This window comes from Callorhinus ursinus, unplaced genomic scaffold, assembly GCF_003265705.2.
Source record: "Callorhinus ursinus isolate GAN/ISIS: 27379988/994484 unplaced genomic scaffold, GSC_fseal_2.0 scaffold6, whole genome shotgun sequence".
NCBI classification, from domain to species: Eukaryota; Metazoa; Chordata; class Mammalia; order Carnivora; family Otariidae; genus Callorhinus; species Callorhinus ursinus.
In genome coordinates this window covers 50,857,615-50,882,136 of record NW_027397068.1, presented here as the reverse complement: position 1 = coordinate 50,882,136, position 24,522 = coordinate 50,857,615, and the positions used below count along the sequence as shown (strand labels likewise).

General features: G+C 37.8%; 1 long non-coding RNA gene across 5 annotated transcripts in view; it reads left to right on the top strand.

Moving 5' to 3' along the window:
• The first annotated feature begins 457 nt into the window (after positions 1–457).
• Positions 458–24,522, top strand: part of LOC141372994 (uncharacterized) — a 38,624-nt gene continuing 14,559 nt past the window's right edge. The window contains exons 1-3 of one of the 5 annotated variants that reach the window (XR_012378578.1): positions 458–630; positions 10,508–10,650; positions 11,160–14,760. This is a non-coding gene — a long non-coding RNA (uncharacterized lncRNA). The other 4 variants (XR_012378581.1, XR_012378579.1, XR_012378580.1 and 1 more) reach the window with 4 other exon arrangements.

Genomic DNA, 24,522 nt, shown 5'->3' with positions numbered 1-24,522 from the left:
TTGTTTGTTCCCACATTTGGACTAGGAACCTTTAACCTTTTCAAAAAGACAATGATGAAGATGCTCGTTGACATTGACCTCAGAGACCACCTCTCAGTGGAACCACTGGCAATTGCTTTTTTTTTTTTTTTTCCATCACCTTGGTCCTTTATGATAAACCTTATGTGAATATTTTTCATTGTGTTGAGAGCCTAGCAACCAGGCTTTGGATTTTGCATGTTTTACACTGTTTACACCAAGCCCAGTTTTCAGTTCAATCTGCTTGCTCTATGGCCCTGGGATAATACTTCAGAATGGAAAGGGCCTCATTGTGGCTGTAAGAACATACAACAGAAATAGGTTTCATAAACAAGAGCAAAATATAGGTATTGTGTATGGAAAAGAACAATGAGAACAAAGCTCTCTTGATGATGTTTACACACTTGAATCTCTAAAGAGTGAGAAGAATTGTGATCATTCAGAGTTTGCAGAGCTCATTGGCACAAGAATGGGTTTCCCATCTGAGCAGAAGATCACTGTGCTGTTTTTGACCACTGACGGATTATCTGCCTGAGCTCCAGAAACTGGAAGGCAAAAGGGTCCATCTCTTAGAGGGCTTGAGGTACTTCTTTTCCCATTGAGCCCAGAGAGGTAAAGCCATAACAAAGAATTTATAAAATGGTGCTTGAACGACCCATTCATGAAAAAGAGAGCTGAGCAGTCTTTCACTGCAGAGGATCAATGTTTGTTAACATTAACAAACACATGAATTTATACTGAGCTGCTTGAAGTGTTAGATCGCTATTGTTCAAAGTTAAGGTATGTTGGGGGAAATGAGAAAGAAGAGAGCTGACAGAAACTATTGGAATTTAAGGACTGAAGAAGCAGGTGTTTCAAGAGTGTTGAAACTAATATGTGGCAATGAGTAAGACTGTAGGCTTCATTCCCAAACAGACCAGAGTTCAAATCCTAGCTCTGCTACTTAACATGTAAGACTTACGAAGTTTCTTCCAGTCTTGGTGTTCTCCTGTACAAAATGATGAACTTTATAAGGCTGTTGTAATGTTTTAAAAAATGATGTATATAAGGTTCCTGCATGATAGATTTTGAATAAATGATGGTTATTAATTAGCTATTAATTGAAGAGGACAAATAATAATTTACATTGTGATTTGATAGTAACTATAGATATAGGTTATATTTGGCAGAACTCTCCTTAATCAATTAATTTAAGTAAGCATTTCTAAAACCTCCACTATGTACTACATCCTTTGCTAGATATTGCGGTAGAGACAGGAAGAAGCCACAACAGGCCAAGTTAAAACTTGGCATGTGTTCTCTTGGGGTTGTATCTGTTTTATTTTCATAGTTACAGTTCCTAACATGTAGAGGACAAGTAATGAATATTTGTGGTAAGTAAATTAGTGAATGGATAAATGAATTTATAATTTCAGATATGGTTTTTGCTCTGAAAGCAGCATATAGTTCTGGAGAAAGAAATACGTGTACATAAGTAATAATAGGGAGAAAAACAAGAAGGGGATTTTACCCCACCTCCAAGATTCTAACCCAAATGGTGTTTTAAAAGCTTTAACTCAGTGGAGTGATGATGCTTGTGAATCCTTAAGAGAAGGCCAGCTAAAATATCAAATCAAGATAGTCTTAGCTGTGCCTATTACATCCTAAGCCCAGGGCTAGGCAGAAGAAACACAGAAGTGACGACTACTTAATTGGGATTCTTGAGGAACTCACAGTGTACTGGGATGGTATTGCTAACATCTTTATGCTGCTGCACTGGGTTCAACCTAAGCCTTACTGGATAGAGGGCTCGCTTTGTATTTTACCAAATATAAACAAAGTCATGTCATATGCCAAAAGATGTTTAATGACTATGGTTGATAAAAACTAATTTTAGGAATGCACCGTATCAGGATGTTACTCAAAGAAATATATGATGATGGAGTTATGTTTAATAAAATTGAAATTATACCTTTTCTCATTTTAAATCACAGTGAACTCTGCATATTCAAAGTTAAATAAAAAGAGACACTTCGAGTCTTTTTTCCTAATAATTCTTTTCATTTTTAATTATTGGTAACTATCACAACCATTCCCCATGATTCAGAGCTCATCCATGTAGAATCTTCATTTTGGTCATTTCACTGGGGTCTAGCACCTTCAGGACAAATTTATAGTAAAGGGGGTGGAAGAGAAACTCAAATCAGTAATTTGTCATATCCATTAGCTGTTAACCTTAAAGGTTATATACAGGGAAGAAAAGTGAAATTGTTAATCACTTTGGTTGTATTTTTTTTAAAAGATCTTATTTATTCATTTGAGACACAGAGATACAGAGAGAGAGAGAGAGCATGAGCAGGGGGAGAGGGAGAAGCAGGCTCCCCCCTGAGCCAGGAGCCTGACGTGGGGCTCGATCCTAGAACCCTGGGATCATGACCTGAGCCGAAGGCAGATGCTTAACCATCTGAGCCACCCAGGCTCCCCAGTTTGGTTGTATTTTGAATCGTCAAAATGTGACCTTCCTTGACCTTTGGGGATCTATCTATTCCTCTTGTAAGGCCACATGACTCCATACTCACGTCCCACAGCGACCACAAACCCAAGCCTATTGACATATCTTATCCTCCACAGTTATTATTTCAGGGATTGGCCCATGACCCAGGTAAAGCCAAGGAGATTTTTCTAGGAATTCCAGGAAAGACATCCTAGACCTTCCTTACTGGGCGTGGATCTAAGAGGATAAAGCAGAAGACTCCACTGCTGCTATTTCATGGGTTAGCTGAGACTGCAGGAATGTAGCTGAAGGCAGAGGTGAGGTTTCCATGGTATCATTTCAGGCCTGACTGCAGTCATGCTGAAGCCGTCCCCTAAAACTAAAAATTGCAGGAATAATAACAGTTTCTTTTTGCCGAAGCTATTTTAGCCAGGATTTTGTGTCACTTTCAACCAAGAGTCTGCACACATCCTGATTTTCCAGAATAGTTTTTTCTTTGCAATGTAGATGACTAGTTAAGTGTTCACTAACTGTAAAACTCAGTGTGCCTTAATTTTTATACTATTGTAGAAATTTTCATATAAAAGCTTTCCAACAAAATCTCCTCCCACCTTTTTGCATAATTTCATTCTCTTTTTGGTACAGAAAACATTGTTTCTTTATCTGTGGATATCAAAAATGATTCTGTGTTTTTCCATAAGTGGGGATTTTTAAGACATTCAAGAAAAGCAAAAACACTAGATAGGAACTCCCTGAATTTCCCCCTACCAAACTACCAATCACATCACATTTGTATGCATCTCCTCTGTTTTTCCTATTAAAAAGAGGCACGCCCTCCTATGAAAGGCCAATCCCTCTGCCCTTGCTTTGATTCTCATCCTTTCCTTTAACAAAAAGTTACAAAATCAACTTTCTCTTTTTCTCAGCCTCTGCCTCTCAATTTTGTCTAATCTTTCTCCCTGTGGGGAAAAACAAAAAACAGGGAGAAAAAAAAAAAAAGATGACCAAAAAAACCTATAACCATATCTAAATAATAAATGAATAAATGAGTGAATGAATGAATAAAACCTCTCCCTCAGCTCCTCGTACTTCTCTTTTTCAGTCAAACTTATAAAAATAATTTTCTTTACTTATCATCTACATGTCTTAATTTTCCCATTCATTCCTTTGTCCACTCTGAGCTTCTTTCCCTTTCCTTCCATCAGATTCCTCTCATCAAGGTCATTAATGTCCTCACTGTCAAGAAATCCTGTCATTTTTTAGTTCTAGTCTTCATTGTCCTTTCAGCAGCATTCACTTTGGGATCCTCATTCTTTTTGAAATACCCTAGGCTTTTAATGTCCATGTCACATGCACTTAACTTTTCTCTGACATATTTGACCACTTCTTCATTTTCCCCAATAGACTGTCCTTTCTCTACACAGACATCAAATGTCAGAATTCCTCAAAGTTCAAGCCTACAATTAAAAACTTTATATGTGTCACTGTACTCTCTTCTTGGCAGACTCATTGAAACCCATTGCTTCAATTACCACGTATATGTAGATGACTCCATATCTGTATTTCTAACCTTTCACCTTCTCATATATCCAACTACACATTTGACATTGCTCTTGAATATTTTAACTTGACCAAAGTCCAGCTCATTTTCTTTTCCATTCCTCCACATAAACCTTCTCTTTCCCAGTGGTCCCCATTTCAGTGGATATCACAACCATAATCTTTGATAATGTTATTTACCACAAACCCCTTATCCGATTGTCTAATTGTTCTATCAGTCGTGGGGAGAGGGGTGTTGAAGGCTGTAACTATACTTGTGGATTTTTCTATTTCTTCTTTCAGTTCTATCAACTTTTATTTCATGTATTTTGCAGCTTTGTCCTTTAGTGTGTACACATTTAAGATTGCTGTGTCTTCTGGGTGGATTGACTCTTTCATCATTATTTAATGTCCCTCTCTGATCTAGGTAACTTCTCTGCTTTGAAATTTACTGTATCTGATATTAATGTATTCTTTCTTTCTTGGTTATTTCTTTCATGGTATATCTTTTTCCCATCTTTTTTTCTTTCAACCTTCCTACATATAGTTAGGATTTTTAACATCTATTCCACCAATCTCTGTCTTTTACTTAATATATCTAGACAATTTACATTTAATGCAATTACTAATAGGCTAGGGCTTATATCTTTCATTTCATTTTTTTGTTCTCTGTTTCCTTTGTTCTTTCTCTGCTTTATTTTTCCTGCCTTTTTGTGGGTTACTTGAATGTATTTTAGAACTCCATCTCAATTTATCTATAGTGTTTTCAAGTGTATCCCTTTGTATAGATTTTGTTTTAGTGTTTGCTCTTGGTAATTTATTTTATATAGTTTATTACAGTCTACTATTGTCATTTTGCTAGTTTGAATAAAATATAGGAACTTCATCTCCCTTTAAGTACTTTTCTATTCCCCTGTTTCTAATATCCATCCATTTTGCTCATCAAAGTTTAGAGTTAGGGTCATGCTTTCCTGAAGGACTATGTATTAGGCTAGCAAACTGCTCCACGTCCTGTCCTTCTTGCTATTTTTCAGTGGGCAGTTAGTGGAAAACAGTGGTAGTGTCTGGCCAGGAGAACCTGACATCTTGGAATTCTATGTGCTCCGTGGAAGTAACCCCAACTCGCTCAAAGGAGACACTACCCTTGGCCAAGGCCATTACATAAATTTGCCTTTCCATTTTGAATAAAGGAACAATTTGTCATACCAGGGAGTAATATTATGATAGTTAATTTTTAAAAATTAGGAATATTTTGGGTTCTCAAGATAAATTTGTTTTCTGAAGAGCTTCAAGTACTTTCCAGATACTTCTGCCTGCCATAACTTACCCAGAAAAATAAAAAACTGATAGAGTTTGTGCAGAGTCTAGGAAAAAGAAACAGAAAAGGAAAGGAAGAGAGGAGAGAAGTGGGGGAGGAAAAAGGATAGAAACGAGAGAGGAAAAAAAAAAGTTTTCTGATAAACTTTCTTTCCAAAGTTCTCAAACCTTTGCCTGGGTCTCACAAGACTGATCTAAATGAGTAGCTTTTCCTTTCTTTCTCACTCTCTCTCTCTTTTTTAGATTAGATTGATTGATTGATTTGAGAGAGCAAGAGAGAGAGTACACGAGTAGGGGGATAGGAGCAGAAGGAGGGGGAGAGAGAGAATCTCAAGTAGACTCCCCGCTGAGCTCAGGGCTCCATCTCAGGACCCTGAGATTATGACCTGAGCTGAAACCAAGAGTCAGAAGCTCAACAAACTGAGCCACCCAGGTGCCCCCTTTTCTCTCGTTTTTTGACTAGCTCGTGGGCATGCTTAGGATTTGAGAATGATTGTATTTTAAAAGGTTCTTGACAAGGAAGTTTCTGGGAAATGTGTAAATCAAACTGCTGCGGCAATCTAGACAGTCTCTCTTCAGTGTCTCCCATTAATACCATTTCTACAGGTCAATGTAGAAAACCTCAGTGCTGGAATGGGATGGAAAAAAAAAAGATCTCAATCCTTTAATCTATTCCTAGTAGATCACTATCATTATCTACAATCAGTTCTATATATAATTAGAGGGTTTATTTTTGCATTACAAAAACTATCCCTAATTATGTGTTATTTGCAAATTGCTGTGCATCGACATTTATCTTTATGATGAAATGAGGGTCTTGCTCCTCACTGTATTAATATCACTTCTATGCTCTTTTTCTCCTACCCCAAATCTTCAGTTTAGTGACCAGTTAAGTTCAAAATGTTTTTTTAAAACAGTCACCTGTCTTTCCAGCATCCATACAACATCCATCTTTCTGTGTCAAAACACCCTTCTGCACTGATCTGTCCTCTGGCAGAAGCAGATAGAGGTAAGTCATGATGGGTAAAAGCAGACACTGGAACAGGCTTTATACAAATGTTGCATTTGCTACCTTGAGGGTTCTGACATAGAGGCTTACTATAAGCATTTTCTTGTTCCTTTGCTTAAAAATGCCCAGTGAAGTTATAATAAGGGATATCCTTTTGGGGTGGACCTCCTTCTAGGGAAAAGAGATTCTTTTACACTAAACAAATTGGTCAGGTTATCCTGTGGCTGAGTAGAGACAAGATAATGAAAAAGAAGTTGATTATTTCTTCAAACTTTAAGCACATCTGGGGATTCATGGACCCATAAGGTGAAAGAAAATTTTTTTTTGAGAAAGAATAGTTCAGAAAGCTAATGAATGCACAATTGGAACAAATGATTCCATAGTCTTCAAAATTTATTTCAATGATTGACTAAATTATTGCTAGAAAATTGTCCTATAGACTAAATATAAGTCCTTTATTTTGTATCTCCTAACGTGTAAACAACAAAATCCTTCCAGCACCATTAGAGTCTGCTCACTTAAATGTAGAAGGAAAGTCAAGGTGTTAAACTGTGTCCCTATGATTATACAAGGATTGTGGACACCAAGACTTAGTAAGTTTCCAGTATTTGCAAGTATTAAAACCATTTTCATTTTCAAGTCTGAGATCAGACTGAGACATTGAAGATGAATTGTGCAAAAAAGACCAGAATTTAAAATGCGCATTCTGATGCTTATTCTCCTTGGAACTAGCATTAAAGCAGTTCTTCATATGGGAATCCACTATTTAACATTTACCTGTAAATCATATTTATTTTAAAAAATCTCAGTGTCTTCCATTGTCAGTAATGTAAAAAATCCGGAAGAGTTGAAAATATTATGAAGAAACACCGCATTTTGTCATTAAATGATAACTTGGTGAAGTAGTCCTTCAGGATTTAAGTTCCCATCATCAATATTATTGCAAAGAATATTTATTAAGAACTTCTCTGCATTTGCATTCTCTGTGTTAAGAAAACCTGGCACTCCTTAAAGAAACTGGGATGGGTTCAAATACTTGCCAGTCTCATTTAATCCTATACTTTTATCTGCTACTCATGCTTGTTGTTCTCCAGGATTCAGTATTTGGCCCATAGACATGACACCTTCTTGGGCAATCTCACCCCCTTTGCCACTAGTAACTACTCTCAACAACTATTACAGAAATAGGAGGACTAGACTAGCATTATGGTTAAGAACACAGGTTCTGGCCATGAATATAGGCTGCCTGAGTTCAGCCTCCTCTCTGACACTCACAAACCTCTTCAAGGTTCAGTTCTTCAGTCTGTAATAATACCTATTTGATAGAGGTGTGAGGTTTATACATGTTAAGATAGTAAAGTGCTTAGAACAGTTTGTCACACTGCAAGTGGTCCGTGTTGGTTAGTATTATCTTTATGTCATTGATTCTCAAATCTATATTTCCAATCTGTCACCAAAACTTTAGAGCTAAATGAATTCTCTCTCTCAAAAACAAACAAACAAAAATGTCCTAATGGCCTATACTAGTATCACCTGGGATGCTTATTTAAAATGCAGATTCCTGGACTTCATCCCATGTTGCATGAATCAGAATATCTGGGGATTGCACGCAGGAGTCTGTATTTTAACAAATGTCCTAGGCATTCTGATATAAAGTAAAATTTGTAACCACTTTTTCTAGGTTTCTATTTATTGCCTCTGAGTCGTCTGTACCAGGCTGACCCCTGAGCACCCAGAGCTGAACTTAACTCGAACTTGCTTCATTATCTCACCTTCCGAAAGTCATCCTTTCTTAGTCACTGGCATCATCTGTCCCATGCTCACTAAGACATCCTAGAATTATCCTTGACTTCTGACCCTGTCAATTCCACATTTGAGTCCTATGATTTCCATCTCTCCTAAATATATCCTCTTCTCCATTCCTATTGGTATTGACTTTAGTCATCCATTCAACTATTAGAGATTGAGCACCTACTATGTGGTAGGCAAGGGATACAACCATGTGTGTGTTGAGATTTCAATTTATTTTAGCTCAGGCCCTTATCATTGTTCTCCTGTATTATAATAATTGCCTACTAGTTCTTTGTGTCTTTAGTCTTCAGTGCTTTCCAAATAACCCTTCACATTCCTAACTAAAATTAAGTGAGTCATATCAGTCTCTGTCACTTCTAAAATAAGGTTAACCTCGCATTGTCAGAAACAACCTATTCCAAGATGTGTTGACATCTCTGCTCTACTTCATATTACTCTCTCCATGTAGGACTTTTGCTCCAAAAACACTAAAAAATTCATAAGCCTCTCTTCCACAGCATAACTGTGTCAAATGCACATATATTTAGCTTCTACTCTTTTCCAGATGTGTGTACAGAAATTTTTGTGAGATATGAGAGCATCGCTTAGTCTTGCAGAATTTCCTGCTTCATGCCTCAGTGTCTTTTCTGGTAGTGTTCTTTCTTGCAACTTCTACAATCCCCCCGTCCCTCTCACCCCAATTCCCTCATTGTTAGCTTACCTTATTCATCCTTCAATATTCATCCTTCCCGGTCAATCCTTACATCCTCATGCCTGGCTTAAGTGGCCTTCCTGTGGTGTTTTTAAAGAATCCTAAGCCTTGTGTTCACCATGTTGGACTGTTATCTATTTGTGTGCTAGTCTTTCTAACCAGACTGAAAACTCCTTGAGATCATAAAGCTTGATCATCCTTGAATTCCTGGCAGCCCAGCGTCAAGGCAACCATAGGAATAGAGGCACCCTCCCACCCTGACCCTCTGCTTTTCTTATCCCCTAGTTCCCTCATTCTTTGTGAAAGCACATCCAAACTCTGTCCAAAATCCAGACTCCTCCCTTTTAACTGAAATCAGTTACCCCTTGGTTGTCCCTTGGACAAAAGAGCTGACATTCCAGAGATGCTACCCAGACTTTGGATAGTAGTAGACCTCAGAGAGGCTACACTGTCCCTAGAAGAAAGTTCGGGTCATCAGGGCAGGGAATTCCAGGTCCCAAGTGATAAGAGCATGGTCTGATTTGGGGATGGGACCTGGGTAGACATGTTCCCTTTACCTGATGGAGAGGGATGAGGCTGAAGAAGGGGGTTCTCTAAAGCACAGGGTCCTGGGGAGGGACCCTGGTTATTTGGGTCTAAAGGCAGAACTGATCCTATGCTGAATATAGAACAATGTCTGGTGCACAACAGGTGCTCGATACATGTAGTCAAAATGGAACCTTGAATTATCATCTGACATCATTTTCTAACCTGCCAACCCCAATGTCATGACACACTCCCATGTTGCCATCAACTGTGAGGTAATATGTACCAAGAAAATTTTGGATTTTGTTTTCATACACAAATTATCACAAATTCAGAGCTGTCACTCTATTGATGTCACTCCCACCTGCAGCTGGAGTGGCTTTATGTTAGGAGAGAAAATGGTGGTGGTGGTGGTGGTGGGAAGGTTGAGAGCTGCTGGGGTGTTTGCGCTGCTCCACAGCCTCAGCATGAGGACTCGGGAGTGGATTTCAGTTTCTATTTGTGCAGATTATAAATTATCCTTGTACTTTTCTATAATTTTATTTTGGTGGGGGACTTATTCAAAATTTTAGTTTTCTCATGAACTAGATTGCCTACAAAATAAAAGTGCTTAAAAATACCAATGTTTTAAAGTTGCAAATACCTCTAAAGAGAGATGAATTTCTCTTAATTGGAGAAGTACATAGTGAAATGTCATGGACATTGAAGTTTCAGGTATGGATCCCAATTCCAACTCTACCACATATAGGTTGTGTTTTGTTGAAAAAATAGCTCAGCTTTCTGAGATTTAGTCTTTCCATAAAACAATGGACTAATGATACCCACCTCTCAGGTCTATGGTGAGGTACAAAAAACCTCATATATCTAAATTGCTTATACTCTGCCTAACATGGGCTCTGATTGGTATGTAAGGGGTGACGTGTAATAGATTTTTATTTTTAATCTATCTGGTTAGGGGATGAGGAAGCAATAAAAGCAGAACACAGAACTAGGTGGAAAAACAGAAAGTTGACCCACAACAGAACTAAAATCCTGTTAGAGACATTCTTTTGACATTCCTGATAGATAAACACAACAGAAGACAAAACAACAACGAAACTATTCTTCTATCTGCCTTTTCCAGAATTCTTTAGTGAATCAGAGATTAGAGAGAGAGAGAGAGAGAGAACCTGTACCCAGGTGAAGGGGACCGCCAGATGGGAAAGGAGCAGCCCCCAGGGGGCACAATCACTGCAGACGCAGCAAGGCTAGACATTCCTGGCTCAGGTAAGCAGGTGTCACAGCATAGTGACAGGCCCTTTGGAAGCCCAGTCACAAAGACTGTTTAAGAACAGTGGCAAGTCTCAGGGATGGGGAAGGCTCACCTGGAACTTGGAAGAATAACTCAGAGTGGGCGCAACCCAGAGATAGGTGCCTATGAGATCGGAGATCTGCTGCAAAGGGGCCCAGTGTCAGCAATGTCTGAGGTCAGGCCAACCTGGCAGAAAGGAGAACTGAGGCTTGCAAATAAGAGCTGAAATTCACTTTCTGGGTCTCAAGGACTCATTAAGTCCTAAGACCTAAGAGTTTAAGTGGAACTGAAGAGTTTCCTGGGAGCTTGGGGAGGTAGAGAAACAAAGGAGTGAAGCAAAAGGCAGCTGGTAGCTGATGTGCATAAATACTGATGTATATCAGTTTGCTGAATCATTTACCCTTCTTAGCTGTTACTAAACTTAGTCTCCTCCATCTTTTGTGGAGTTAGTTTTCCTAAATTCACTTTTCTGCTGTTCTTCTAGAATCTTTTGGACTCTGACAAGTAAAAATACCAATCATCTGGCACTTTCTTCCTACCCTTACAAAATGGCATCCAAACAGAAACCAGACCAGACCAGGAGAGCAGTTAAAGACCATCTTGTCCACTGACTTGGAAACTTCTTTTAGCCATGGGCAACCACAGTTGGTACAGAGGCACTGTATGTAGAAAAGACACAAGGGGAGCTGCTTTGGGTGCAGAAAGGGAATGTTTGTTGGGCACGGGAGCAGAGACCCTGGAGCTCTTCCAGATGGTTTGTCTCCCTTCCAGCACCCACATCCTGCTCAGAGAGCAGAGTTGAAAAATGCCAATCTAGTCCAGCTCCCAATTCCTTATCCCCTTCTTTAAAATCCATGTCACATAGCTGCCCACGTGCAGGGAAAAAAATCCCTCACTCTCTAAAGCAGCATGTTCTATCTTTGGCTAGTTCTTCCTTTTTTTGTACCACCATGCTTTGTTTTTCTGAAATGTCCACACATCAGCACTCTTTGGTACCACACTAAGACATTTTATCCTGAGATCCCTTGACTTAAATCAAGGATTTCACAAAACTCCCAACTTACATCTTTGGAGTATGTCTGTGTTTCATTTTTATTGCAAACACTATACTGAAAACAGAAAAAGGAATATTATTTTTGGAAAAGGGAGGGTCTGCTGGGAAGCAATCTCAACAGGATGTGGGAAATAAAGAGCATATAAATTAACCACACATATATATATAAACAAAAGCAGAGTCCCTAAGACGAAATATCTACTCGATGTTGGAATGTCAAAATAAAAACAACTGAGTAACAAAACTCCTCAGTAATAAAGTCTTCTTGATTAAAGGGGGGGAAAGGGCAAAGTAAATTTATGTCACAAAAGCATATCAAAGGCATACTTATATAAAAGAAGTAATGCATTGTTGACCTACAAAGAAATAGTATATATAGCAGGCATCATTTTAACGTATAATGCTGAGATTATATGTATCATTTAACCTCAAAAACAACTATTAAAGTGAAGAGTCCTTTACATATCATGACTTATATGTGGCACAGTTTCTGTATTCAGAACCTGTCAATATTAAACTTATGATTGAAAGCGGCTATACCAGGTGACATTAGGCTACACCGAGTTTCATTGTCATAAGGAAAAGAACTCTCTAGTTGTAGCTGACCGGCATGTGAATGCAGCCACCAAAAAGGCTAATATGATTTTAAACTGTAAATAGAAGTATTGGTCTGGACAGCAAAATCTAAGTTTGATATTTAAGACAAAAGGTTGGAGTTGCAATCTGCCTCGGACAGCTGGAACATCTCCAAATGTTGTGTATTCTTTTTTTAAAGATTTTTATTCATTTATTTGACAGAGACACAATGAGAGAGAAGGAACACAAGCAGAGGGAGTGGGAGAGAGAAAAGAAGACTTCCCGCTGAGCAGGGAGCCCGATGAGGGGCTCGATCCCAGGGACGCTGGGATCATGACCTGAGCCAAAGGCAGACGTTTAATGACTGAGCCACCCAGGCGCCCCAAATGTTGTGCATTCTGAGTGCACAAAATGGAAACTACATCATTCAAGGAACAAAGAAAGTGGGCATGTCCAAACTGGAGAAGAGATGACTCCTGAGGAATTTGATGGTCATTTCCAGGATCTGGAAGGCTATCATAGAAATAGCAGAGACATAAACCTATCTCTACACATAGAAATGTTCAGAAATAAAATAGATAGTAATGGAAGAATTCAGAGACCTGTAGGAGGGGTAATTTAAAAAAGCCAGGAATTATTTGGTGGAGATGTTTTAGTTAAATGTTTTTCAAATATGGTTCAAGACCTATTTGAAAGTCATAAAATGAAACCAACTTAGTGGATTATTACATTTTTTTCCTTTAAAGAGAATAAAATAGGAAATATTCATGTTCTGGAACTCCTGAAAATGTGTATAAAGGCGCGTATTATCTTGTTATTATCTCATGAAACTTTTGTTATACACACATATGAGTTGTATTCAAGGTCTCAGTATAAAATAAATTTCTTCTTTCAAGTAAGCTCTATGACCAACTTGGGGCTTGAAGTCTTAACCCTGAGATCGAGAGTGGCATGGTCCACCGACTGAGCCAACCAGGTGTCCCCTAAAATGAATTTCTTCTTGTGAATTGCAGTCAAGAAAAGTACAAAAGTCACCGTATCAGTTATCTTCATAACTCCCAGGAGAAAAATCAGGAGTCAGACACACCTGGAGTAGCATCTTAGTCACAAAACTTATTTAGCCTCTCTGTGGTTAAGTTCCCCATTTAAAAATGGAGGAAACAATGACAGTTACCTCTGAAATTTACATACATATATATTACATGTTAAAAAGATACATCTAAATGCTTTTTATAGATTATGTAAATCATCATTTCTGCCTTTAGCTTCTTCAGAATTACTTTAAAGAAAATCAGAGGTTTTGTTTGTTTTCTTCATGTGCTGGCCCTGACATGCACTAATACAGATGGCCTTGAGAAGAGAAGTCAATAGGACAACATCCTTGGAAGCAGGTTGTGGTGGCAGGGAAGGGTAGCAGAGTGTGTGCCCATCTCCTTAACACAATAACGTGATTCATTCCCAGACACCCAGATGTGGCTCCTTTGCTTTCCACCATGGCCTTGGAGGGAAAGGAAGCCTTTCCATTTTTCTTCAATGGCTCTTTTGCAACTGTTAACTTTGGCTGTTGGTGTCTTCCCAGCTGGGAATGAACATTTATGTTATCAGAGAACTGAACATCTTGGCCCCTCGTGTGTGAGCCCCATTGTCTGACAAGGGCTGTGGTGCAGGGTGCTGTACCAATGGTGTTTATTGCTGTTTGGGTAACAGGAAGAAACCTGGTACTTTTGTACTGTTCAAACACTCATCCTATTCATGGCCACTGTTTATGCCAGAGGAAAATGTTCTCACAGAGAAACCAATAATTTAGCAAATATTTGAGCAGGAGGTTGAATAGTTTCTATTGGTGTCTTTATTAGTGATCTCTATTTCTGAATACAATGCGACTCTGTTATAAAAGTGTTCTCTACTACAGATTTGGTTTAGTGCAAGCCAAATCTTGTTCCCCATGTACAGAGTAAAATCTTTATCACCACAAGACAAAAAGCCTAATATGTGGAATTCTTGTTCCTGACTTCTAGGATAATAGAATGAACTGCAATAATATATATCTATATATTTTTATATATGCATATATATATACAGCGCTCATTTTAGAAGATGAACAAAGTAAATAAAATAAAACATGAGATGTCATTGTAGATATTTTAGAAAGTGTACAAGTGCTACCATTCATTATCATTAAACCTACAAAGTTTTCCGAATTAGTGAATTGGGTAGATCGAAGAGAATTTTTAGACTGAGGAATATCTAGAGGTTTATGAGCTACTGACTCATCTTTCCAACTTTTGATTAGAATAAACCAGCACAACTGAGGAAGACCCAATTTTCTGAAATGTTACTTGTGGCATTTAGTGGGTTAAAAGTCCTCAAAGTCAAGTGTGTAGAAATAATTTTATTTATCTATAAATTGACTTAAGTTTTATTTCTAGCCTGCATTCTTCTTGGTTGTGCATATGTTCTGGGAGGGCCTAGCTCTGGCCAACTCTTCAAGAGCATAGCGGCATCTGGTCCTCAGATCATCTTTTCATGCAGGCATCCCCTGAAATATCCTTGGTCCTACTGACCTTTCATCATTGTTCCATGCAGATCCATGCTGGGTTGTCCTATGTTCCCAAATGCAAAGCCATGGGGCATTCAGCAATCTCATAGATCCTACCAAGTCCCTCTAGGGGGCACAGGAGTCATTCAACTGCTGCTGGGTCATGCTGAGCCGTGGAAAGCTCCCTGAGCCTGCCTGAGGTCAACCCACCTCAGTGCTCACCCTCATCTGCAGAGGAGACCTTTTCAGTCATAAACCACTTGGGGATGTGAAGGTACTATGAGGCTCCCTAAGGCCTGAACTCTTTTTAGATTCTGTTGCTCCACCTGCACTAGACCCAGGATGCCTGGAGGTCTAGGGCTTTCTTTTCCTATGCACACTGTGGATCTGTATCTTCTCTGGTCTTGCTCCTTCCCTGGGGCTATGCCAAAGAAGAAAGCATAGGTTCCTCTAATCTCAGAAACCACACGCCTATTCTGGGGCCTTGCTCTCATTCTTCCCAAAGTTTGGCCTTCAGTAGGGGACAAGGCATAGGATTTATCTTTCTCAGGGATACGCGGTGCCTTCATGGCTCTCCTCTCCTTCTCTCAACCAGAGGTCTTGTCCAGAACCCTAAGAATTGGGAAAACTTTGTTCTTATGCACTAAATATTCTCCCAGATATACTGTCTAATTTTTGAAACCCCAAAGCCAAGAACTGACTCATTTGCTCTCTGCTTTCTGCTGTGTTATCAATTCCTAGAGAAGATCTAACTGATTAAAAGGGAAATGGTCAGGGGTTACAAGAAATAAGGAGAAAAAAAACCATAGTTTTCTCTTTTAAACAATTTCTTTTCACCATAGTAACTGTTTTTATTGGTTTTGTTGGCATAGCCACCATTGTTTGAGGAGCCATAGGGCACTCAGAACTATGAGAATGATGTATGGATTGCCCTAGCCTTGCTCTTTTTCTTCCATTGGAAGCATACTTAGGCAAAGTACAGTGAAAAACTTGGATCATTAGACCAGACAGAGGTATTTTAAAAATATTATCTTGGGTCAATAGCTTATCTACCTTAGTAGTCACTTTTAACAGGAGTACCCAGGATCATATTATAAATATAATTTCTTTCCATGACCTCAAAAAATGAAAGCATCATCTCTAACATCCTTCACAATTTATCACTAAATTCATTCATGAATTTATTTTCTTTTGAAACAAGTTTATATGTCTTATTTATCTATTACTTGAGGCTAACATATTCCAAATTCTTATTGTTATACAAAGTTGAATTTTATTTCCATTTTAGTAAGCTTCAAGATTTACCTTCAGTATGAAGGAATTAGGGAAATAATCCCCTCATTATAATATCTGTAGGAACTGATCATCCCCTTGTCTATTTTTGTGGTTTGGATTTTCTAAGTTTCTGTTATTTTTTTTTATGAAGTATGGATGAAATATAATTCATAATGAGTAGATATTTCAGTACCCTTTCAAATAAAGCCAAAACCAAAATAGATAGATCATTTTGTTTCTAGGAGGATAAAGGACTACACCACACACACACACACACACACACACACACACACACAGAGGTTGTGTTGATTCTAAAATACCTTCCTAGACATGGTCTGAATCTACATGTTGTGAGAACCACTTGGGCAATTTTTGTGACAATCCTGAGTTGAGAGTTTAAAGTACATCTGTGGCTTTTCTGTTTACTCCCACAACTCTGAGATCAGGCGGGGTGTTGTAGAAAGACAATGGGATTTGGACCCAGGGGCCTGAGTTCTAATAAGCTCTCCATCCTTACTGTCTGTGTGATCTGGGAAAATATTTCACTTCTCTGAGTTCTAATTTCTGAGGTATAAAAAAAACAATAATAATACTTAGCTGTCAGGTTTGGTGGTAAAGAATTCTGTGCTGAGTAAAATGTAAACATTAATTGGTGGTGTTATCTGTATTATATTGAAGTCATTGACTTTTGGGGGTAGCCATGGAAAACCAATCCCTTCACCCCTGCTCTAAATGAAGAGTTTCTTTCCACCTAGGTAATATCAAATTGGGTTGGATTTAATGACATATGTTAGTGACACAGAACAGTATCCTCAGTTGCAGAGATCAGGCTGGGTAGTTGGAAGATTTTTACAAGAACCCATGTATGGCTACTGGACTCACAGGAGTTCCACTAATTCATCCACTCACTGGTACATTTATTGAGCACAAACTAAGTACCAAGCATTGCACTAAGCACTGAGGAATAAATCTGAATAAGATACGGTCCTTGCTTTCATGGTCTAGTTGGAGGTGAAGGTGAACAGAAATATAAACATATAATTATAAAAATACATGTTCCACATTAGAGGTATGTCTGAAGAATGAAACACAGAGGAAGGAACTACAAATTCTGCCTGGGGGCCATGAGGGCAAGTTTCACAAACAGTCATCTCAGCTCTTTTGACCAAAGAAGATTGAAAAATGGCATGGGTGTGGTTGTGTGCATGTGTGTGTGATGGGGTTTCAATGTACACTCATTTGTAAAAATAAAATTGACCATATATGATCCTATTTCTATAAAATGCAGTGAGTGCCTCTGATCTCCTAAATCCTTTACACCTTCCCTTTTCCAGAAGATGTATTCATTTTTTTTAACGGGCCATATACTCTTAGAAAGGATTCATCAAGTTGATTAATGGACAGGCTATTTAATGTATTCAGAGGAATAATATGTCAGTAACTTCAATTCCGTTTTTGACATGAATTAATCATTTCCCCCCTTGAGTTCCTCTCCCACATAGTTCAGTTCTCTCCACCCATTCTGGTAAAGATTTTACATCAGTGGTTATCTGAGACTGAGGCAGATTATCTCTGAGGTAGTTTGTCTCTCCAAAGTATCTAAAGGGGACTCAAAATTTCAGAAAGCAAAAAGCATACATTCTCATGTAAAAGATGTGAGAAGGAGAACAAACTGGGATGAGCTGATAACTTAGACATCTCCTTGCTATGCTGAACAAGTAGTGGTTACCCAATGGCTTTGGGACTAGTCTTAAATAGTTTTCACACCTCAATTTCCCAAAGTTCTCTGAAATGAAAACTACCAAAGCAGATTTCTTAGCAGTTAACTCTTTCTGGAATCTATATGAAACACCAAAAGTGGGTTCTAAGAAGTGTATCAGGAATCAAATAAAAATATCTAAATTCACAAATATATTTTTATAAAAATTTCAATTTAATACTCATCTTTTAAAAGTGCAGGAGGATGTAGTAAGCTAAGAATTGCATCCTGAATGCCACAAGCAAATTTATTTTTTAAGAGTATAAAAAAAGAAGACACACAGATATTCAGAAACAGATGAACCAAAAAAAAAAAAAAAAAAAGCCTAATGACTCAACGTTAACTTAACAGTGGGTTGACTTGGTTTTAGTTCCATGCATGGGCAAAGGTTCAAGTTGGATCTCATTTTATTCAAACTGGTTTTCCCACCATCTTTAGTTACATCGTGACAGAACTCCCACTACTATGCCTCAAGTACCAAACACTTTGCCAATACTTTTATTGGATTAAAGAAAAGAGATCTCAAGTAAACATGTTTTGATACCCCCAAAGAGCACGAATATCTTTTTTGCTTAGTGCCCCTTGTTTCTTTTTTTTTTTCTAGATTCTTTCACCACACCTCTCTGCTGCCAGCTATTTTTGTAGAGAAGGAATCTGTAAAGGGCAAATGCACTCTGTTCATTGCCCAGTCAACCTCCAACAAGGCCCAAGCCTGTTTAGCTGCAAATACAGTATCATCATTTTGCACAAAACTTCTAGCCACTGTCCGTTAAAGTGGACTGCAGTTCTTAAAATTTGCATAATCCAAGGAATGCCTCAGTTTATTTGTCATAAAAAGAAAGAAAAATGGCTTCATCTCATCTAAGAGCCCTAAGATATTTTACAAAGGTTACTGGATCCAGCAGGTGGTATTGCTGATAGATTAAAGCCACAAACTGCTCTGATCTCCACAGTAATGACATGTATGACATTCCACGAGGTTTGGCAAACTGCATAAAGCAAACTGGGGTTGTTCCTATTTTCTTAGGCCTATGGGCTCAGTTTTTGATTAGCAAAAGTCCACTTTCAGAGAAAAACGTAAATGTGCGTATTTCCAAAATACTTTGGAAAATATTTACTTTTGCCTCCAGAGTGCCTTAAAGGCACTTCCATTCCCACCTCCGTCACCTACTTCTGTGCTCAGTGTGAACCATTTCTTTAAAATGAGAGGACTTAGATTCTCTTTTCCATTCCATAACATCAATTGACCTGAACAAATCAAGTTTTTTTCTTCTCTCAACAGTAGCTTACCTCCCCCAGGATGCCTTCAAACAGTTACTTAAAAGGTTTGCATGGTTGGATTGGTCTCAGCCTAGAATAATTTAAGAGTCAATGGTAAAGGGCACAGGAATAAAGAGAGCCCCGGGCAGCTGGCACACTTGATTGAAAAGGAGTCCTACTTTAGGCCAGAAATTACTGTTTATGCTTGGCATACAATAGGTACTACAGTAAATTATTAGCAATGTGTCTTATTTAAGACCAAAGGCCAGATCATAATCACAAAAACGTGAAGAGATTTTTAAAAAGAACATGGAATACTTTAGATCTTTTTGATAGTTTATCACCAAGTACTATACTGAATAAAGTGAATCCAGTAAAGAAAACATGAGACATCAGGTTCAATCAATGGTTGGTTATAATTATGTTCTGTGTGTGGCCTTGGAAAGCAAAGAATAGGATTTTGCCAGTAGCATGTCATTTCCTGCCCATTTATGCCCAGAAGGCCAAATGGGTTTGTACATTGGTGGAAGAATACAAAAGTTTGGTCTAATAATAAGCTTTAGTTTGAGAATGGGGACCAATTATATGAAGCAGTTTCCTTCTAAATAAGCATTCTGGAGATTATTACATCACTTAAAAGTGCAATACTGCAATGTGTTTAGTTTCATATTGATGAATTCTGCCAGAAATCTGGAAAGGTTGCACAGTGCTCCTATTGGGCTCTCTATGACCTATAGCTGGTCTCAGCTTCAGTTCTTATCTTGATTAATGGCCACAATGACACATGGATATTAGTTGTCTCTATATTCAATATATAGGATTATACCTTTTGTTAGTTTAACGTACCAGAAAGATACCATGGAAAGGTTATATGGTGGGTGTGCGTAGGAGGCAGAGAGGTGGGAGGAAGGGAGTATTCCCTAGTAAAGCCAGTTTACACCTTAAGTACATAAGAAAACCATCTAAAAAATATTCTGACCATTACTTTAACTCTGACCATTGATTATAGAGTTTTCATCTTCAAGAAATGTGGATGTGCTTACATGGCAATCAGAATGACAGTCATCATTATGTCTACCAATCACATTGTCTTACAATATGACCTTTGTTAATCAGATTGTTAAAAGTAGTATTCAGAGCGGTAATTCAGAAATTGTTCTTATCTCTCTCATAAAAGGAGATAGAACCAAAAATGCTACAATGCCAGTGAATCTTCAAGGAAATATTGGAACGTGTTCTATTGATGCTTTTATAAAGGAAACAAAAGCAGACTATATTGTAGTTGAATAGAAGAAAGGTATTCTAATAAAAAATGTCAATGAATGTCAAGGAATGACATTTCTAATAAGAAATGTCAAATGTCAAGGAATATAATAAACCATAAAGCAGTGTAATTATTTAATGAGATAAATTCATAAAGTAATATAGAAAGCAATTATTAAAAATTTTTAGTAAATAAAAATCTACTTGAAAGCTTTTGAAATTGATTTTATCATAGCACATAAGAATGTTGGAAAAGGAAGGAGTAAATATCAATAGTCAGTAAAAATATGTGAAGAGGTTAACATAGGCATATTCCATTTTCTTTCTCAGCATGAAAGAATCAAAGTAAATGCAATAATTTACCGACAATACAAAGCTTTGAAATTCAAGTTGCTAACAAATCCAGAGAAATTCTTTCTATATTATCCATATTATGAAAGGTTGAAAACTGAGTTGGTCATTTGAAATGACTTAGATATTTAACACCAAATATCTAGGACTGGATGGATACACAGATAAGAACTAAAATTATGCCATTGCATTCATAGGAAAGGTGATTCTGAGTCTCCTTCACTTACTAACATGTATATTCAGGTTTTCTTATTTCTAGATAAATTAATATAAAAAGAGGATTCTACTCCGTATTTTTCAGATTGAAGAAAAAAGGAACATAGGAGTATGGATGAACAATTAGTTTTATCCTTGCTAGTTATTATCTTTCTTTTCACTTAGCCAAGTATTTTTAAATCATATGGAAATTATTGAACTAACATGATCTGAAATAAAAACATCACCACATACATGGCTAAAAAGTAAAGGCACAGGTGAAAAATGTATCTGTCAAAAAAACATTTCAATAAAATCAAGGGCGAAGGTTAACATGACTAAAGGTCAGACTAACCCTCTGGAACCATAGAGACTGCTTAATTGATTTGGAAGACTGTAATTGTATTTACTTGTCTTTTGTTGGAACCATTCCTAAGCCATTCTACAGGGGTAAATTTAGCATTGTCAAGGAAAGAAACCTCAGCACCTTTCTTAGGGTAGTGGCCTGTTAGAGATAGCCTTTGAGCTTTCTTTATGCCCAAAACCATAGTGATGGTTATTGCATCCCAGGTATTGATTGTGATCTTAGAAATGTAAGAAAAATACCCCAAACCTCTCACCTGTAGCCAAAACCTCTCTACCTGCTTTCTGAGTGCAATATCTTAGCTACTGTACAGTGGGAAAATGGGACATCTTTCTAGATGGACTCTTTTTTTTTACGATTTATTTATCGGGGTGCCTGGGTGTTTCAATCAGTTAAGCATCTGCCTTAAGCTCAGGTCATGATCACAGGGTCCTGGGGTAGAGCCCCACGCTGGGCTCTCTGCTCAGTGGGGAGTCTGCTTCTTCCTCTGCCTCAGCCCCTCCCCCCTACTTGTGCACGTGCTCTCTCTCTCTCTCTCTCTGTCAAATAAATAAAATCTTAAAAAGATTTACTTATTTGAGAGAGAGAGAGAGCACATGAGTGGGGGGAGTGGCAGAGGGAGAGAGAGAATCTCAAGCAGACTCTCCACTGAGGGCAGAGCCCAATGTAGGGCTCCATCTCACAACCCCAAGATCACTTGACCTGAGCCGAAATCAAGAGTGGAAGACTTGACTGAGCCACCCAGGGGCCCCAAGAGGTACTCTGTGATACCATATTCCAGAGCACAAAGTCAGGAAGTTAAAAGCCAGGTATTTTTATGTTTCTTCACATACGTGGAAAGGAACACAAACTTTGGTTGATAGATTTTCTGACATTCCCTGTTGCTTGTGAAACAGGACCCCAAAAAATGAATTGGACATTTTTTCTTTAGCTCTATGCCTGTGGTGTCCAATATGGTAGCCATTAGCCACACGTGGCTATTTAAATCTAAGTTACTTAAACTTGTAAAATTAAAAATTCAGTTCCTCAGTTGTACCAGCCATATTTTAAACATGCTCACTAGTCACATATGGTAATGCACATCACATTGAATAAGAAAGTTATAGAATATTTCTATCATTGAAAAAGTTCTACTGGACAGTATTGCTCTACAGTATAAATGATTATTTCTAAAGTCTTACATTTGCATCAAGCAAACTCATCAGTAGGTTTGTACCACCATTTGTACTTTATAGGCAAAAAAGCTGTGATTCCAAGAGGTTAAATGACTTGTCAAGGTGACACAGTGAGTGGGGATTTGCAAAAAGCTGAGACTCACCTAATTTTAAACAGGGACATCTGACTTCTATCAAGTGTACTTTCACAGCAACTTCACACTCAAAACAGGTGAGTTCCCCCAAATAATCGAAATTCCCCACTGAAGATTTCTTTTTTTCTTTCTTTTTTCTTTTTTTTTTTTTCATTTATTTGACAGAGAGGGAAAGAGAGAGAGAGAACACAAGCAGGGGTGCAGCAGGCAGAGGGAGAGGGAGAAGCAGGCTCCCCGCTGAGCAAGGAGCCTGATGTGGGACTCAACATGACCTGAGCCGAAGGCAGATGCTTAACCAACTGAGCCACCCAGGTGCCCCCCCACTTAAGATTTCTTACACAAGATTGTCAAAGGTAAAGGGAGACTATCCTGTGGTTATAGAAATGCATCACATTTCCTTCTCCTTGCTTCTAAATAATGTTGAACTTTACCCCCTGTGTCTTATTTCATATTTTGGATCTTTCCAATTCATGGTCACCAATCCCTAATTTTTCACTTTAATTTATCTTAATAAATATTTTACCCTGATGTTTTAGTCCCATCTCTGGATCTAACTCATATGGAAAAACTTTGAGCCACAGACTTGCAGATTTCTTTCACTCGTAGACTCTAAAGACTGTGGCTGGGGAAAATGGATGCTAATGTCCAGGATCACCTGGCTCAGATTCTGATCTTGCAAGTACTATAGGCAATGAGCAAACCATAAAGTTATAAACATAGATCTTGTGATAGCCACTGAAGGCTCATTATAGTTTGGATTTCTGATGACCAATATGATCACAAAAGTCAACACTGTTAAAAAAAATGGGCAGCAACAAATAGTATAAATGATTTGAATATATTATCTCTATTTTGCTAACTTCTTCATGGTCACAGTTAACACATGTATACTTAATAAAGATATCACTCACCCTAAAAATGTACAATTTTAGGTAAATTTCCTCAGTGACCCAAACTTCTTTATTCTTCCTGATTTTCTATTTGTTTTATCAGTTATTGAGACATTGGTGTCCAAATCTCTGACTATATTGTGGATTTGTCTATTTCTTTTTATAGTTCTATTGGTTTTGCTTCATGTATTTTGAAGGTCTGTTATTAAATGCATAAATGTTTGCAACTCAGTTAATCAGCTATATCCTGATTAATTGAAACCTTGATCAAAATAAAATGAATTTAATTATCCTTGGTAATATTATTTGTTCTCAAATATACTTTTGTGATATTAATATAGTCACTCTAGCTTTTTTTTGGACTAGTTTAGACGGGCATACCTTTTTCCATCCTTCAAATTTTGACTTAACTTGTTTCTTTATATTTAACCAGCTTGGGTTTTGCTTTTTATCCATTATGACACTTGATGCTTTTTAGCTGGTGTGTTTAGACTATTTAGATTCAATGCTATTATTGATATAGTTGAATTTAAATATACCATCTTGTTCTTACTTTGTTATCTAAACTTTTACTTATTTCTCACATATATTTTTCCCCATGTATTTTTTTTTCATCTAAAGTAACTGCTATTAAAACTTCCCTGGAACCTTTGTATGTGTGTATTTTATTCTGTGCCATGTTATTACATGTATAGATTTGTGTGACCACCACTGCAATGAAGATAAAGAAGAGTTTCATCTCAAGGATGCCTCATGCTACCTTTCTACAGCCCCAGCCACCTCTCCAACCTCTGTCAACCATTAATCTAGTCTCCATCTTTATAATTTTGTCATTTCAAGAAAGTCATCCTACGTGAAATAATACAGTGTGCAACCTTTTGAGATCAGCATTTTCACTCAGCATAATTCTCTTGAGATTATTTTAGGTTTTTCCCATATCAGTAGTTCATTCCTTTTAATGCTGACTAGGATTCATGGCATATATGTACCACAGTTTGTTTAACTGTTCTCC